The following is an 18429-nucleotide window of genomic DNA, read 5'->3' as shown; positions in this document are numbered from 1 at the left end:
AATCATGACTTTTTTCCAAGATTCAACGGCTGAATTGCAAGAAAACAGCAGAATTCTGCACGAAATCATCAAAATTTTTTGAGAAAACCGCATATTTCGATGCAAAACGACGTTTTCTCGCTGATTTTCGTTGTTTTCTATCTTGAATTCGCAAAGAAGAGCACGAAATCTACAAAATCATGACTTTTTACCAAGATTCAACGGCTGAATTGCAAGAAAACAGCAGAATTCTGCACGAAATCATCAAAGTTCTTACAGAAAACCGCATATTTCGATGCAAAACGACGATTTCTCGCCGATTTTCGTTGTTTTCTGGCTTGAATTTGCAAAGAAAAGCACGAAATCTACAAAATCATCACTTTTTACCAAGATTCAAAGGCTGAATTGCAAGAAAACAGCAGAATTATGCACGAAATCATCAAAATTCTTAGAGAAAACCGCATATTTCGATGCAAAACGACGTTTTCTCGCTGATTTTCGTTGTTTTCTATCTTGAATTCGCAAAGAAGAGCACGAAATCTACAAAATCATGACTTTTTACCAAGATTCAACGGCTGAATTGCAAGAAAACAGCAGAATTCTGCACGAAATCATCAAAATTCTTACAGAAAACCGCATATTTCGATGCAAAACGACGATTTCTCGCCGATTTTCGTTGTTTTCTGGCATGAATTTGCAAAGAAGAGCACGAAATCTACAAAATCACGACTTTTTACCAAGATTCAACGGCTGAATTGCAAGAAAACAGCAGAATTCTGCACGAAATCATCAAATTTCTTAGAGAAAACCGCATATTTCGATGCAAAATGACGTTTTCTCGCTGATTTTCGTTGTTTTCTATCTTGAATTCGCAAAGAAGAGCACGAAATCTACAAAATCATGACTTTTTACCAAGATTCAACGGCTGAATTGCAAGAAAACAGCAGAATTCTGCACGAAATCATCAAAATTCTTAAAGAAAACCGCATATTTCGATGCAAAACGACGATTTCTCGGCGATTTTCGTTGTTTTCTGGCTTAAATTCGCAAAGAAGAGCACGAAATCTACAAAATCATGACTTTTTACCAAGATTCAACGGTTGAATTGCAAGAAAACAGCAGAATTCAGCACGAAATCATCAAAATTCTTACAGAAAACCGCATATTTCGATGCAAAACGACGATTTCTCGCCGATTTTCGTTGTTTTCTGGCTTGAATTTGCAAAGAAGAGCACGAAATCTACAAAATCATCACTCTTTACCAAGATTCAACGGCTGAATTGCAAGAAAACAGCAGAATTCTGCACGAAATCATCAAAATTCTTAGAGAAAACCGCATATTTCGATGCAAAACGACGATTTCTCGCCGATTTTCGTTGTTTTCTATCTTGAATTCGCCAAGAAGAGCACGAAATCTACAAAATCATGACTTTTTACCTAGATTCAACGGCTGAATTGCAAGAAAACAGCAGAATTCTGCACGAAATCATCAAAATTCTTACAGAAAACCGCACATTTCGATGCAAAACGACGATTTCTCGCCGATTTTCGTTGTTTTCTGGCTTGAATTCGCAAAGAAGAGCACGAAATCTACAAAATCATGACTTTTTACCAAGATTCAACGGCTGAATTGCAAGAAAACAGCAGAATTCTGCACGAAATCATCAAAATTCTTACAGAAAACCGCATATTTCGATGCAAAACAACGATTTCTCGCCGATTTTCGTTGTTTTCTGGCTTGAATTCGCAAAGAAGAGCACGAAATCTACAAAATCATCACATTTTACCAAGATTCAACGGCTGAATTGCAAGAAAACAGCAGAATTCTGCACGAAATTATCAAAATTCTTAGAGAAAACTGCATATTTCGATGCAAAATAACGATTTCTCGCCGATTTTCGTTGTTTTCTATCTTGAATTCGCCAAGAAGAGCACGAAATCTACAAAATCATGACTTTTTACCTAGATTCAACGGCTGAATTGCAAGAAAACAGCAGAATTCTGCACGAAATCATCAAAATTCTTACAGAAAACCGCACATTTCGATGCAAAACGACGATTTCTCGCCGATTTTCGTTGTTTTCTGGCTTGAATTCGCAAAGAAGAGCACGAAATCTACAAAATCATGACTTTTTACCAAGATTCAACGGCTGAATTGCAAGAAAACAGCAGAATTCTGCACGAAATCATCAAAATTCTTACAGAAAACCGCATATTTCGATGCAAAACAACGATTTCTCGCCGATTTTCGTTGTTTTCTGGCTTGAATTCGCAAAGAAGAGCACGAAATCTACAAAATCATCACTTTTTACCAAGATTCAACGGCTGAATTGCAAGAAAGCAGCAGAATTCTGCAGGAAATTATCAAAATTCTTAGAGAAAACTGCATATTTCGATGCAAAATAACGATTTCTCGCCGATTTTCGTTGTTTTCTATCTTGAATTCGCCAAGAAGAGCACGAAATCTACAAAATCATGACTTTTTACCTAGATTCAACGGCTGAATTGCAAGAAAACAGCAGAATTCTGCACGAAATCATCAAAATTCTTACAGAAAACCGCATATTTCGATGCAAAACGACGATTTCTCGCCGATTTTCGTTGTTTTCTGGCATGAATTTGCAAAGAAGAGCACGACATCTACAAAATCATGACTTTTTACCAAGATTCAACGGCTGAATTGCAAGAAAACAGCAGAATTCTGCACGAAATCATCAAAATTCTTAGAGAAAACCGCATATTTCGATGCAAAACGACGTTTTCTCGCTGATTTTCGTTGTTTTCTATCTTGAATTCGCAAAGAAGAGCACGAAATCTACCAAATCATGACTTTTTACCAAGATTCTACGGCTGAATTGCAAGAAAACAGCAGAATTCTGCACGAAATCATCAAAATTCTTACAGAAAACCGCATATTTCGATGCAAAACGACGATTTCTCGCCGATTTTCGTTGTTTTCTGGCTTGAATTCTCGCAAAGAAGAGCACGAAATCTACAAAATCATGACTTTTTACCAAGATTCAACGGCTGAATTGCAAGAAAACAGCAGAATTCTGCACGAAATCATCAAAATTCTTAGAGAAAACTGCATATTTCGATGCAAAACAACGATTTCTCGCCGATTTTCGTTGTTTTCTATTTTGAATTTGCCAAGAAGAGCACGAAATCTACAAAATCATGACTTTTTACCTAGATTCAACGGCTGAATTGCAAGAAAACAGCAGAATTCTGCACGAAATCATCAAAATTCTTACAGAAAACCGCATATTTCGATGCAAAACGACGATTTCTCGCCGATTTTCGTTGTTTTCTGGCTTGAATTTGCAAAGAAGAGCACGAAATCTACAAAATCATGACTTTTTACCAAGATTCAACGGCTGAATTGCAAGAAAACAGCAGAATTCTGCACGAAATCATCAAAATTCTGACAGAAAACCGCATATTTCGATGCAAAACGACGATTTCTCGCCGATTTTCGTTGTTTTCTGGCATGAATTTGCAAAGAAGAGCACGAAATCTACAAAATCATGACTTTTTACCATGATTCAACGGCTGAATTGCAAGAAAACAGCAGAATTCTGCACGAAATCATCAAAATTCTTACAGAAAACCGCATTTTTCGATGCAAAACGACGATTTCTCGCCGATTTTCGTTGTTTTCTGGCTTGAATTCGCAAAGAAGAGCACGAAATCTACAAAATCGTGACTTTTTACCAAGATTCAACGGCTGAATCGCAAGAAAACAGCAGAATTCTGCACGAAATCATCAAAATTCTTACAGAAAACCGCATATTTCGATGCAAAACAACGATTTCTCGCCGATTTTCGTTGTTTACTGGCTTGAATTCGCAAAGAAGAGCACGAAATCTACAAAATCATCACTTTTTACCAAGATTCTACGGCTGAATTGCAAGAAAACAGCAGAATTCTGCACGAAATCATCAAAATTCTTACAGAAAACCGCATATTTCGATGCAAAACGATGATTTCTCGCCGATTTTCGTTGTTTTCTGGCTTGAATTCTCGCAAAGAAGAGCACGAAATCTACAAAATCATGACTTTTTACCAAGATTCAACGGCTGAATTGCAAGAAAACAGCAGAATTCTGCACGAAATCATCAAAATTCTTAGAGAAAACTGCATATTTCGATGCAAAACAACGATTTCTCGCCGATTTTCGTTGTTTTCTATCTTGAATTTGCCAAGAAGAGCACAAAATCTACAAAATCATGACTTTTTACCTGGATTCAACGGCTGAATTGCAAGAAAACAGCAGAATTCTGCACGAAATCATCAAAATTCTTACAGAAAACCGCATATTTTGATGCAAAACGACGATTTCTCGCCGATTTTCGTTGTTTTCTGGCTTGAATTCGCAAAGAAAAGCACGAAATCTACAAAATCATGACTTTTTACCAAGATTCAACGGCTGAATTGCAAGTAAACAGCAGAATTCTGCACGAAATCGTCAAAATTCTTAGAGAAAACCGCATATTTCGATGCAAAACGACGATTTCTCGCCGATTTTCGTTGTTTTCTGGCTTTAATTCGCAAAGAAGAGCACGAAATCTACAAAATCATCACTTTTTACCAAGATTCAACGGCTGAATTGCAAGAAAACAGCAGAATTCTGCACGAAATCATCAAAATTCTAAGAGAAAACCGCATATTTCGATGCAAAACGACGATTTCTCGCCGATTTTCGTTGTTTTCTGGCTTGAATTCGCAAAGAAGAGCACGAAATCTACAAAATCATCACTTTTTACCAAGATTCAACGGCTGAATTGCAAGAAAACAGCAGAATTCTGCACGAAATCATCAAAATTCTTAGAGAAAACCGCATATTTCGATGCAAAACGACGTTTTCTCGCTGATTTTCGTTGTTTTCTATCTTGAATTCGCAAAGAAGAGCACGAAATCTACAAAATCATGACTTTTTACCAAGATTCAACGGCTGAATTGCAAGAAAACAGCAGAATTCTGCACGAAATCATCAAAATTCTTACAGAAAACCGCATATTTCGATGCAAAACGACGATTTCTCGCCGATTTTCGTTGTTTTCTGGCATGAATTTGCAAAGAAGAGCACGAAATCTACAAAATCGTGACTTTTTACCAAGATTCAACGGCTGAATCGCAAGAAAACAGCAGAATTCTGCACGAAATCATCAAAATTCTTACAGAAAACCGCATATTTCGATGCAAAACAACGATTTCTCGCCGATTTTCGTTGTTTACTGGCTTGAATTCGCAAAGAAGAGCACGAAATCTACAAAATCATGACTTTTTACCAAGATTCAACGGCTGAATTGCAAGAAAACAGCAGAATTCTGCACGAAATCATCAAAATTCTTAGAGAAAACTGCATATTTCGATGCAAAACAACGATTTCTCGCCGATTTTCGTTGTTTTCTATCTTGAATTTGCCAAGAAGAGCACAAAATCTACAAAATCATGACTTTTTACCTGGATTCAACGGCTGAATTGCAAGAAAACAGCAGAATTCTGCACGAAATCATCAAAATTCTTACAGAAAACCGCATATTTCGATGCAAAACGACGATTTCTCGCCGATTTTCGTTGTTTTCTGGCATGAATTTGCAAAGAAGAGCACGAAATCTACAAAATCATAACTTTTTACCAAGATTCAACGGCTGAATTGCAAGAAAACAGCAGAATTCTGCACGAAATCATCAAATTTCTTAGAGAAAACCGCATATTTCGATGCAAAACGACGTTTTCTCGCTGATTTTCGTTGTTTTCTATCTTGAATTCGCAAAGAAGAGCACGAAATCTACAAAATCATGACTTTTTACCAAGATTCAACGGCTGAATTGCAAGAAAACAGCAGAATTCTGCACGAAATCATCAAAATTCTTAGAGAAAACCGCATATTTCGATGCAAAACGACGATTTCTCGCCGATTTTCGTTGTTTTCTATCTTGAATTCGCCAAGAAGAGCACGAAATCTACAAAATCATGACTTTTTACCTAGATTCAACGGCTGAATTGCAAGAAAACAGCAGAATTCTGCACGAAATCATCAAAATTCTTACAGAAAACCGCATATTTCGATGCAAAACGACGATTTCTCGCCGATTTTCGATGTTTTCTGGCTTGACTTCGCAAAGAAGAGCACGAAATCTACAAAATCATGACTTTTTACCAAGATTCAACAGCTGAATTGCAAGAAAACAGCAGAATTCTGCACGAAATCATCAAAATTCTTACAGAAAACCGCATATTTCGATGCAAAACGACGATTTCTCGCCGAATTTCGTTGTTTTCTGGCTTGAATTCTCGCAAAGAAGAGCACGAAATCTACAAAATCATGACTTTTTACCAAGATTCAACGGCTGAATTGCAAGAAAACTGCAGAATTCTGCACGAAATCATCAAAATTCTTAGAGAAAACTGCATATTTCGATGCAAAACAACGATTTCTCGCCGATTTTCGTTGTTTTCTATCTTGAATTTGCCAAGAAGAGCACGAAATCTACAAAATCATGACTTTTTACCTGGATTCAACGGCTGAATTGCAAGAAAACAGCAGAATTCTGCACGAAATCATCAAAATTCTTACAGAAAACCGCATATTTCGATGCAAAACGACGATTTCTCGCCGATTTTCGTTGTTTTCTGGCTTGAATTTGCAAAGAAGAGCACGAAATCTACAAAATCATGACTTTTTACCAAGATTCAACGGCTGAATTGCAAGAAAACAGCAGAATTCTGCACGAAATCATCAAAATTCTTACAGAATACCGCATATTTCGATGCAAAACAACGATTTCTCGCCGATTTTCGTTGTTTTCTGGCTTGAATTCGCATAGAAGAGCACGAAATCTACAAAATCATCACTTTTTACCAAGATTCTACGGCTGAATTGCAAGAAAACAGCAGAATTCTGCACGAAATCATCAAAATTCTTAGAGAAAACCGCATATTTCGATGCAAAACGACGATTTCTCGCCGATTTTCGTTGTTTTTTGGCTTGAATTCGCAAAGAAGAGCACGAAATCTACAAAATCATGACTTTTTACCAAGATTCAACGGCTGAATTGCAAGAAAACAGCAGAATTCTGCACGAAATCATCAAAATTCTTACAGAAAACCGCATTTTTCGATGCAAAACGACGATTTCTCGCCGATTTTCGTTGATTTCTGGCCTTAATTCGCAAAGAAGAGCACGAAATCTACAAAATCATGACTTTTTACCAAGATTCAACGGCTGAATTGCAAGAAAACAACAGAATTCTGCACGAAATCATCAAAATTCTTACAGAATACCGCATATTTCGATGCAAAACAACGATTTCTCGCCGATTTTCGTTGTTTTCTGGCTTGAATGCGCATAGAAGAGCACGAAATCTACAAAATCATCACTTTTTACCAAGATTCTACGGCTGAATTGCAAGAAAACAGCAGAATTCTGCACGAAATCATCAAAATTCTTACAGAAAACCGCATATTTCGATGCAAAACGACGATTTCTCGCCGATTTTCGTTGTTTTCTGGCTTGAATTCGCAAAGAAGAGCACGAAATCTACAAAATAATGACTTTTTACCAAGATTCAACGGCTGAATTGCAAGAAAACAGCAGAATTCTGCACGAAATCATCAAAATTCTTAGAGAAAACTGCATTTTTCGATGCAAAACAACGATTTCTCGCCGATTTTCGTTGTTTTCTATCTTGAATTCGCCAAGAAGAGCACGAAATCTACAAAATCATGACTTTTTACCTAGATTCAACGGCTGAATTGCAAGAAAACAGCAGAATTCTGCACGAAATCATCAAAATTCTTACAGAAAACCGCATATTTCGATGCAAAACGACGATTTCTCGCCGATTTTCGTTGTTTTCTGGCTTGAATTTGCAAAGAAGAGCACGAAATCTACAAAATCATGACTTTTTACCAAGATTCAACGGCTGAATTGCAAGAAAACAGCAGAATTCTGCACGAAATCATCAAAATTCTTACAGAAAACCGCATATTTCGATGCAAAACGACGATTTCTCGCCGATTTTCGTTGTTTTCTGGCATGAATTTGCAAAGAAGAGCACGAAATCTACAAAATCATGACTTTTTACCAAGATTCAACGGCTGAATTGCAAGAAAACAGCAGAATTCTGCACGAAATCATCAAAATTCTCACAGAAAACCGCATTTTTCGATGCAAAACGACGATTTCTCGCCGATTTTCGTTGTTTTCTGGCTTGAATTCGCAAAGAAGAGCACGAAATCTACAAAATCATGACTTTTTACCAAGATTCAACGGCTGAATTGCAAGAAAACAGCAGAATTCTGCACGAAATCATCAAAATTCTTACAGAAAACCGCATATTTCGATGCAAAACGACGATTTCTCGCCGATTTTCGTTGTTTTCTGGCATGAATTTGCAAAGAAGAGCACGAAATCTACAAAATCATGACTTTTTACCAAGATTCAACGGTTGAATTGCAAGAAAACAGCAGAATTCTGCACGAAATCATCAAAATTCTTACAGAAAACCGCATATTTTGATGCAAAACGACGATTTCTCGCCGATTTTCGTTGTTTTCTGGCTTGAATTCGCAAAGAAGAGCACGAAATCTACAAAATCATGACTTTTTACCAAGATTCAACGGCTGAATTGCAAGTAAACAGCAGAATTCTGCACGAAATCGTCAAAATTCTTAGAGAAAACCGCATATTTCGATGCAAAACGACGATTTCTCGCCGATTTTCGTTGTTTTCTGGCTTTAATTCGCAAAGAAGAGCACGAAATCTACAAAATCTTCACTTTTTACCATGATTCAACGGCTGAATTGCAAGAAAACAGCAGAATTCTGCACGAAATCATCAAAATTCTTAGAGAAAACCGCATATTTCGATGCAAAACGACGATTTCTCGCTGATTTTCGTTGTTTCTATCTTGAATTCGCAAAGAAGAGCACGGAATCTACAAAATCATGACTTTTTACCAAGATTCAACGGCTGAATTGCAAGAAAACAGCAGAATTCTGCACGAAATCATCAAAATTCTTAACGAAAACCGCATATTTTGATGCAAAACGACGATTTCTCGCCCATTTTCGTTGTTTTCTGGCTTGAATTCGCAAAGAAGAGCACGAAATCTACAAAATCATGACTTTTTACTAAGATTCAACGGCTGAATTGCAAGAAAACAGCAGAACTCTGCACGAAATCATCAAAATTCTTACAGAAAACCGCATATTTCGATGCAAAACGACGATTTCTCGCCGATTTTCGATGTTTTCTGGCATGAATTTGCAAAGAAGAGCACGAAATCTACAAAATCATGACTTTTTACCAAGATTCAACGGCTGAATTGCAAGAAAACAGCAGAATTCTGCACGAAATCATCAAAATTCTTAGAGAAAACCGCATATTTCGATGCAAAACGACGATTTCTCGCCGATTTTCGTTGTTTTCTGGCTTGAATTCGCAAAGAAGAGCACGAAATCTACAAAATCATGACTTTTTACCAAGATTCAACGGCTGAATTGCAAGAAAACAGCAGAATTCTGCACGAAATCATCAAAATTCTTACAGAAAACCGCATTTTTCGATGCAAAACGACGATTTCTCGCCGATTTTCGTTGTTTTCTGGCCTTAATTCGCAAAGAAGAGCACGAAATCTACAAAATCATGACTTTTTACCAAGATTCAACGGCTGAATTGCAAGAAAACAGCAGAATTCTGCACGAAATCATCAAAATTCTTACAGAATACCGCATATTTCGATGCAAAACAACGATTTCTCGCCGATTTTCGTTGTTTTCTGGCTTGAATTCGCATAGAAGAGCACGAAATCTACAAAATCATCACTTTTTACCAAGATTCTACGGCTGAATTGCAAGAAAACAGCAGAATTCTGCACGAAATCATCAAAATTCTTACAGAAAACCGCATATTTCGATGCAAAACGACGATTTCTCGCCGATTTTCGTTGTTTTCTGGCTTGAATTCGCAAAGAAGAGCACGAAATCTACAAAATCATGACTTTTTACCAAGATTCAACGGCTGAATTGCAAGAAAACAGCAGAATTCTGCACGAAATCATCAAAATTCTTAGAGAAAACTGCATATTTCGATGCAAAACAACGATTTCTCGCCGATTTTCGTTGTTTTCTATCTTGAATTCGCCAAGAAGAGCACGAAATCTACAAAATCATGACTTTTTACCTAGATTCAACGGCTGAATTGCAAGAAAACAGCAGAATTCTGCACGAAATCATCAAAATTCTTACAGAAAACCGCATATTTCGATGCAAAACGACGATTTCTCGCCGATTTTCGTTGTTTTCTGGCTTGAATTTGCAAAGAATAGCACGAAATCTACAAAATCATGACTTTTTACCAAGATTCAACGGCTGAATTGCAAGAAAACAGCAGAATTCTGCACGAAATCATCAAAATTCTTACAGAAAACCGCATATTTCGATGCAAAACGACGATTTCTCGCCGATTTTCGTTGTTTTCTGGCATGAATTTGCAAAGATGAGCACGAAATCTACAAAATCATGACTTTTTACCAAGATTCAACGGCTGAATTGCAAGAAAACAGCAGAATTCTGCACGAAATCATCAAAATTCTCACAGAAAACCGCATTTTTCGATGCAAAACGACGATTTCTCGCCGATTTTCGTTGTTTTCTGGCTTGAATTCGCAAAGAAGAGCACGAAATCTACAAAATCATGACTTTTTACCAAGATTCAACGGCTGAATTGCAAGAAAACAGCAGAATTCTGCACGAAATCATCAAAATTCTTACAGAAAACCGCATATTTCGATGCAAAACAACGATTTCTCGCCGATTTTCGTTGTTTTCTGGCTTGAATTCGTAAAGAAGAGCACGAAATCTACAAAATCATCACTTTTTACCAAGATTCTACGGCTGAATTGCAAGAAAACAGCAGAATTCTGCACGAAATCATCAAAATTCTTACAGAAAACCGCATATTTCGATGCAAAACGACGATTTCTCGCCGATTTTCGTTGTTTTCTGGCTTGAATTCTCGCAAAGAAGAGCACGAAATCTACAAAATCATGACTTTTTACCAAGATTCAACGGCTGAATTGCAAGAAAACAGCAGAATTCTGCACGAAATCATCAAAATTCTTAGAGAAAACTGCATATTTCGATGCAAAACAACGATTTCTCGCCGATTTTCGTTGTTTTCTATCTTGAATTCGCCAAGAAGAGCACGAAATCTACAAAATCATGACTTTTTACCTAGATTCAACGGCTGAATTGCAAGAAAACAGCAGAATTCTGCACGAAATCATCAAAATTCTTACAGAAAACCTCATATTTCGATGCAAAACGACGATTTCTCGCCGATTTTCGTTGTTTTCTGGCTTGAATTTGCAAAGAATAGCACGAAATCTACAAAATCATGACTTTTTACCAAGATTCAACGGCTGAATTGCAAGAAAACAGCAGAATTCAGCACGAAATCATCAAAATTCTTACAGAAAACCGCATATTTCGATGCAAAACGACGATTTCTCGCCGATTTTCGTTGTTTTCTGGCATGAATTTGCAAAGAAGAGCACGAAATCTACAAAATCATGACTTTTTACCAAGATTCAACGGCTGAATTGCAAGAAAACAGCAGAATTCTGCACGAAATCATCAAAATTCTCACAGAAAACCGCATTTTTCGATGCAAAACGACGATTTCTCGCCGATTTTCGTTGTTTTCTGGCTTGAATTCGCAAAGAAGAGCACGAAATCTACAAAATCATGACTTTTTACCAAGATTCAACGGCTGAATTGCAAGAAAACAGCAGAATTCTGCACGAAATCATCAAAATTCTTACAGAAAACCGCATATTTCGATGCAAAACGACGATTTCTCGCCGATTTTCGTTGTTTTCTGGCTTGAATTCTCGCAAAGAAGAGCACGAAATCTACAAAATCATGACTTTTTACCAAGATTCAACGGCTGAATTGCAAGAAAACAGCAGAATTCTGCACGAAATCATCAAAATTCTTAGAGAAAACTGCATATTTCGATGCAAAACAACGATTTCTCGCCGATTTTCGTTGTTTTCTATTTTGAATTTGCCAAGAAGAGCACGAAATCTACAAAATCATGACTTTTTACCTAGATTCAACGGCTGAATTGCAAGAAAACAGCAGAATTCTGCACGAAATCATCAAAATTCTTACAGAAAACCGCATATTTCGATGCAAAACGACGATTTCTCGCCGATTTTCGTTGTTTTCTGGCTTGAATTTGCAAAGAAGAGCACGAAATCTACAAAATCATGACATTTTACCAAGATTCAACGGCTAAATTGCAAGAAAACAGCAGAATTCTGCACGAAATCATCAAAATTCTTACAGAAAACCGCATATTTCGATGCAAAACGACGATTTCTCGCCGATTTTCGTTGTTTTCTGGCATGAATTTGCAAAGAAGAGCACGAAGTCTACAAAATCATGACTTTTTACCAAGATTCAACGGCTGAATGCAAGAAAACAGCAGAATTTTGCACGAAATCATCAAAATTTTTACAGAAAACCGCATTTTTCGATGCAAAACGACGATTTCTCGCCGATTTTCGTTGTTTTCTGGCTTGAATTCGCAAAGAAGAGCACGAAATCTACAAAATCATGACTTTTTACCAAGATTCAACGGCTGAATGCAAGAAAACAGCAGAATTCTGCACGAAATCATCAAAATTCTTACAGAAAACCGCATATTTCGATGCAAAACAACGATTTCTCGCCGATTTTCGTTGTTTTCTGGCTTGAATTCGCAAAGAAGAGCACGAAATCTACAAAATCATCACTTTTTACCAAGATTCTACGGCTGAATTGCAAGAAAACAGCAGAATTCTGCACGAAATCATCAAAATTCTTACAGAAAACCGCATATTTCGATGCAAAACGACGATTTCTCGCCGAATTTCGTTGTTTTCTGGCTTGAATTCTCGCAAAGAAGAGCACGAAATCTACAAAATCATGACTTTTTACCAAGATTCAACGGCTGAATTGCAAGAAAACAGCAGAATTCTGCACGAAATCATCAAAATTCTTAGAGAAAACTGCATATTTCGATGCAAAACAACGATTTCTCGCCGATTTTCGTTGTTTTCTATCTTGAATTTGCCAAGAAGAGCACGAAATCTACAAAATCATGACTTTTTACCTGGATTCAACGGCTGAATTGCAAGAAAACAGCAGAATTCTGCACGAAATCATCAAAATTCTTACAGAAAACCGCATATTTCGATGCAAAACGACGATTTCTCGCCGATTTTCGTTGTTTTCTGGCTTGAATTTGCAAAGAAGAGCACGAAATCTACAAAATCATGACATTTTACCAAGATTCAACGGCTAAATTGCAAGAAAACAGCAGAATTCTGCACGAAATCATCAAAATTCTTACAGAAAACCGCATATTTCGATGCAAAACGACGATTTCTCGCCGATTTTCGTTGTTTTCTGGCATGAATTTGCAAAGAAGAGCACGAAGTCTACAAAATCATGACTTTTTACCAAGATTCAACGGCTGAATGCAAGAAAACAGCAGAATTTTGCACGAAATCATCAAAATTTTTACAGAAAACCGCATTTTTCGATGCAAAACGACGATTTCTCGCCGATTTTCGTTGTTTTCTGGCTTGAATTCGCAAAGAAGAGCACGAAATCTACAAAATCATGACTTTTTACCAAGATTCAACGGCTGAATGCAAGAAAACAGCAGAATTCTGCACGAAATCATCAAAATTCTTACAGAAAACCGCATATTTCGATGCAAAACAACGATTTCTCGCCGATTTTCGTTGTTTTCTGGCTTGAATTCGCAAAGAAGAGCACGAAATCTACAAAATCATCACTTTTTACCAAGATTCTACGGCTGAATTGCAAGAAAACAGCAGAATTCTGCACGAAATCATCAAAATTCTTAGAGAAAACTGCATATTTCGATGCAAAACAACGATTTCTCGCCGATTTTCGTTGTTTTCTATCTTGAATTTGCCAAGAAGAGCACGAAATCTACAAAATCATGACTTTTTACCTGGATTCAACGGCTGAATTGCAAGAAAACAGCAGAATTCTGCACGAAATCATCAAAATTCTTACAGAAAACCGCATATTTCGATGCAAAACGACGATTTCTCGCCGATTTTCGTTGTTTTCTGGCTTGAATTTGCAAAGAAGAGCACGAAATCTACAAAATCATGACTTTTTACCAAGATTCAACGGCTGAATTGCAAGAAAACAGCTGAATTCTGCACGAAATCATCAAAATTCTTACAGAAAACCGCATATTTCGATGCAAAACGACGATTTCTCGCCGATTTTCGTTGTTTTCTGGCATGAATTTGCAAAGAAGAGCACGAAATCTACAAAATCATGACTTTTTACCAAGATTCAACGGTTGAATTGCAAGAAAACAGCAGAATTCTGCACGAAATCATCAAAATTCTTACAGAAAACCGCATATTTTGATGCAAAACGACGATTTCTCGCCGATTTTCGTTGTTTTCTGGCTTGAATTCGCAAAGAAGAGCACGAAATCTACAAAATCATGACTTTTTACCAAGATTCAACGGCTGAATTGCAAGTAAACAGCAGAATTCTGCACGAAATCGTCAAAATTCTTAGAGAAAACCGCATATTTCGATGCAAAACGACGATTTCTCGCCGATTTTCGTTGTTTTCTGGCTTTAATTCGCCGAGAAGAGCACGAAATCTACAAAATCATCACTATTTACCAAGATTCAACGGCTGAATTGCAAGAAAACAGCAGAATACTGCACGAAATCAGCAAAATTATTACAGAAAACCGCATATTTCGATGCAAAACAACGATTTCTCGCCGATTTTCGTTGTTTTCTGGCTTGAATTCGCAAAGAAGAGCACGAAATCTACAAAATCATCACTTTTTACCAAGATTCTACGGCTGAATTGCAAGAAAACAGCAGAATTCTTCACGAAATCATCAAAATTCTTACAGAAAACCGCATATTTCGATGCAAAACGACGATTTCTCGCCGATTTTCGTTGTTTTCTGGCATGAATTTGCAAAGAAGAGCACGAAATCTACAAAATCATGACTTTTTACCAAGATTCAACGGCTGAATTGCAAGAAAACAGCAGAATTCTGCACGAAATCATCAAAATTCTTACAGAAAACCGCATTTTTCGATGCAAAACGACGATTTCTCGCCGATTTTCGTTGTTTTCTGGCTTGAATTCGCAAAGAAGAGCACGAAATCTACAAAATCATGACTTTTTACCAAGATTCAACGGCTGAATTGCAAGAAAACAGCAGAATTCTGCACGAAATCATCAAAATTCTTACAGAAAACCGCATATTTCGATGCAAAACAACGATTTCTCGCTGATTTTCGTTGTTTTCTGGCTTGAATTCGCAAAGAAGAGCACGAAATCTACAAAATCATCACTTTTTACCAAGATTCTACGGCTGAATTGCAAGAAAACAGCAGAATTCTGCACGAAATCATCAAAATTCTTACAGAAAACCGCATATTTTGATGCAAAACGACGATTTCTCGCCGATTTTCGTTGTTTTCTGGCTTGAATTCTCGCAAAGAAGAGCACGAAATCTACAAAATCATGACTTTTTACCAACATTCAACGGCTGAATTGCAAGAAAACAGCAGAATTCTGCACGAAATCATCAAAATTCTTAGAGAAAACTGCATATTTCGATGCAAAACAACGATTTCTCGCCGATTTTCGTTGTTTTCTATCTTGAATTTGCCAAGAAGAGCACGAAATCTACAAAATCATGACTTTTTACCTGGATTCAACGGCTGAATTGCAAGAAAACAGCAGAATTCTGCACGAAATCATCAAAATTCTTACAGAAAACCGCATATTTCGATGCAAAACGACGATTTCTCGCCGATTTTTGTTGTTTTCTGGCTTGAATTTGCAAAGAAGAGCACGAAATCTACAAAATCATGACTTTTTACCAAGATTCAACGGCTGAATTGCAAGAAAACAGCAGAATTCTGCACGAAATCATCAAAATTCTTACAGAAAACCGCATATTTCGATGCAAAACGACGATTTCTCGCCGATTTTCGTTGTTTTCTGGCATGAATTTGCAAAGAAGAGCACGAAGTCTACAAAATCATGACTTTTTACCAAGATTCAACGGTTGAATTGCAAGAAAACAGCAGAATTCTGCACGAAATCATCAAAATTCTTACAGAAAACCGCATATTTTGATGCAAAACGACGATTTCTCGCCGATTTTCGTTGTTTTCTGGCTTGAATTTGCAAAGAAGAGCACGAAATCTACAAAATCATGACTTTTTACCAAGATTCAACGGCTGAATTGCAAGTAAACAGCAGAATTCTGCACGAAATCGTCAAAATTCTTAGAGAAAACCGCATATTTCGATGCAAAACGACGATTTCTCGCCGATTTTCGTTGTTTTCTGGCTTTAATTCGCAAAGAAGAGCACGAAATCTACAAAATCATCACTTTTTACCAAGATTCAACGGCTGAATTGCAAGAAAACAGCAGAATTCTGCACGAAATCATCAAAATTCTTAGAGAAAACCGCATATTTTGATGCAAAACGACGATTTCTCGCCGATTTTCGTTGTTTTCTGGCTTGAATTCGCAAAGAAGAGCACGAAATCTACAAAATCATGACTTTTTACCAAGATTCAACGGCTGAATTGCAAGTAAACAGCAGAATTCTGCACGAAATCGTCAAAATTCTTAGAGAAAACCGCATATTTCGATGCAAAACGACGATTTCTCGCCGATTTTCGTTGTTTTCTGGCTTTAATTCGCCAAGAAGAGCACGAAATCTACAAAATCATCACTATTTACCAAGATTCAACGGCTGAATTGCAAGAAAACAGCAGAATACTGCACGAAATCATCAAAATTATTACAGAAAACCGCATATTTCGATGCAAAACAAAGATTTCTCGCCGATTTTCGTTGTTTTCTGGCTTGAATTCGCAAAGAAGAGCACGAAATCTACAAAATCATCACTTTTTACCAAGATTCTACGGCTGAATTGCAAGAAAACAGCAGAATTCTTCACGAAATCATCAAAATTCTTACAGAAAACCGCATATTTCGATGCAAAACGACGATTTCTCGCCGATTTTCGTTGTTTTCTGGCATGAATTTGCAAAGAAGAGCACGAAATCTACAAAATCATGACTTTTTACCAAGATTCAACGGCTGAATTGCAAGAAAACAGCAGAATTCTGCACGAAATCATCAAAATTCTTACAGAAAACCGCATTTTTCGATGCAAAACGACGATTTCTCGCCGATTTTCGTTGTTTTCTGGCTTGAATTCGCAAAGAAGAGCACGAAATCTACAAAATCATGACTTTTTACCAAGATTCAACGGCTGAATTGCAAGAAAACAGCAGAATTCTGCACGAAATCATCAAAATTCTTACAGAAAACCGCATATTTCGATGCAAAACATCGATTTCTCGCTGATTTTCGTTGTTTTCTGGCTTGAATTCGCAAAGAAGAGCACGAAATCTACAAAATCATCACTTTTTACCAAGATTCTACGGCTGAATTGCAAGAAAACAGCAGAATTCTGCACGAAATCATCAAAATTCTTACAGAAAACCGCATATTTTGATGCAAAACGACGATTTCTCGCCGATTTTCGTTGTTTTCTGGCTTGAATTCTCGCAAAGAAGAGCACGAAATCTACAAAATCATGACTTTTTACCAACATTCAACGGCTGAATTGCAAGAAAACAGCAGAATTCTGCACGAAATCATCAAAATTCTTAGAGAAAACTGCATATTTCGATGCAAAACAACGATTTCTCGCCGATTTTCGTTGTTTTCTATCTTGAATTTGCCAAGAAGAGCACGAAATCTACAAAATCATGACTTTTTACCTGGATTCAACGGCTGAATTGCAAGAAAACAGCAGAATTCTGCACGAAATCATCAAAATTCTTACAGAAAACCGCATATTTCGATGCAAAACGACGATTTCTCGCCGATTTTTGTTGTTTTCTGGCTTGAATTTGCAAAGAAGAGCACGAAATCTACAAAATCATGACTTTTTACCAAGATTCAACGGCTGAATTGCAAGAAAACAGCAGAATTCTGCACAAAATCATCAAAATTCTTAGAGAAAACTGCATATTTCGATGCAAAACAACGATTTCTCGCCGATTTTCGTTGTTTTCTATCTTGAATTCGCCAAGAAGAGCACGAAATCTACAAAATCATGACTTTTTACCTAGATTCAACGGCTGAATTGCAAGAAAACAGCAGAATTCTGCACGAAATCATCAAAATTCTTAGAGAAAACTGCATATTTCGATGCAAAACACCGATTTCTCGCCGATTTTCGTTGTTTTCTATCTTGAATTCGCCAAGAAGAGCACGAAATCTACAAAATCATGACTTTTTACCTAGATTCAACGGCTGAATTGCAAGAA

This window comes from Gnatocerus cornutus, chromosome 4 (assembly GCF_029298725.1).
Source record: "Gnatocerus cornutus isolate USDA-ARS CGAHR chromosome 4, icGnaCorn1.1, whole genome shotgun sequence".
NCBI lineage: Eukaryota > Metazoa > Arthropoda > Insecta > Coleoptera > Tenebrionidae > Gnatocerus > Gnatocerus cornutus.
Note: the sequence above shows the minus strand (reverse complement) of the source record.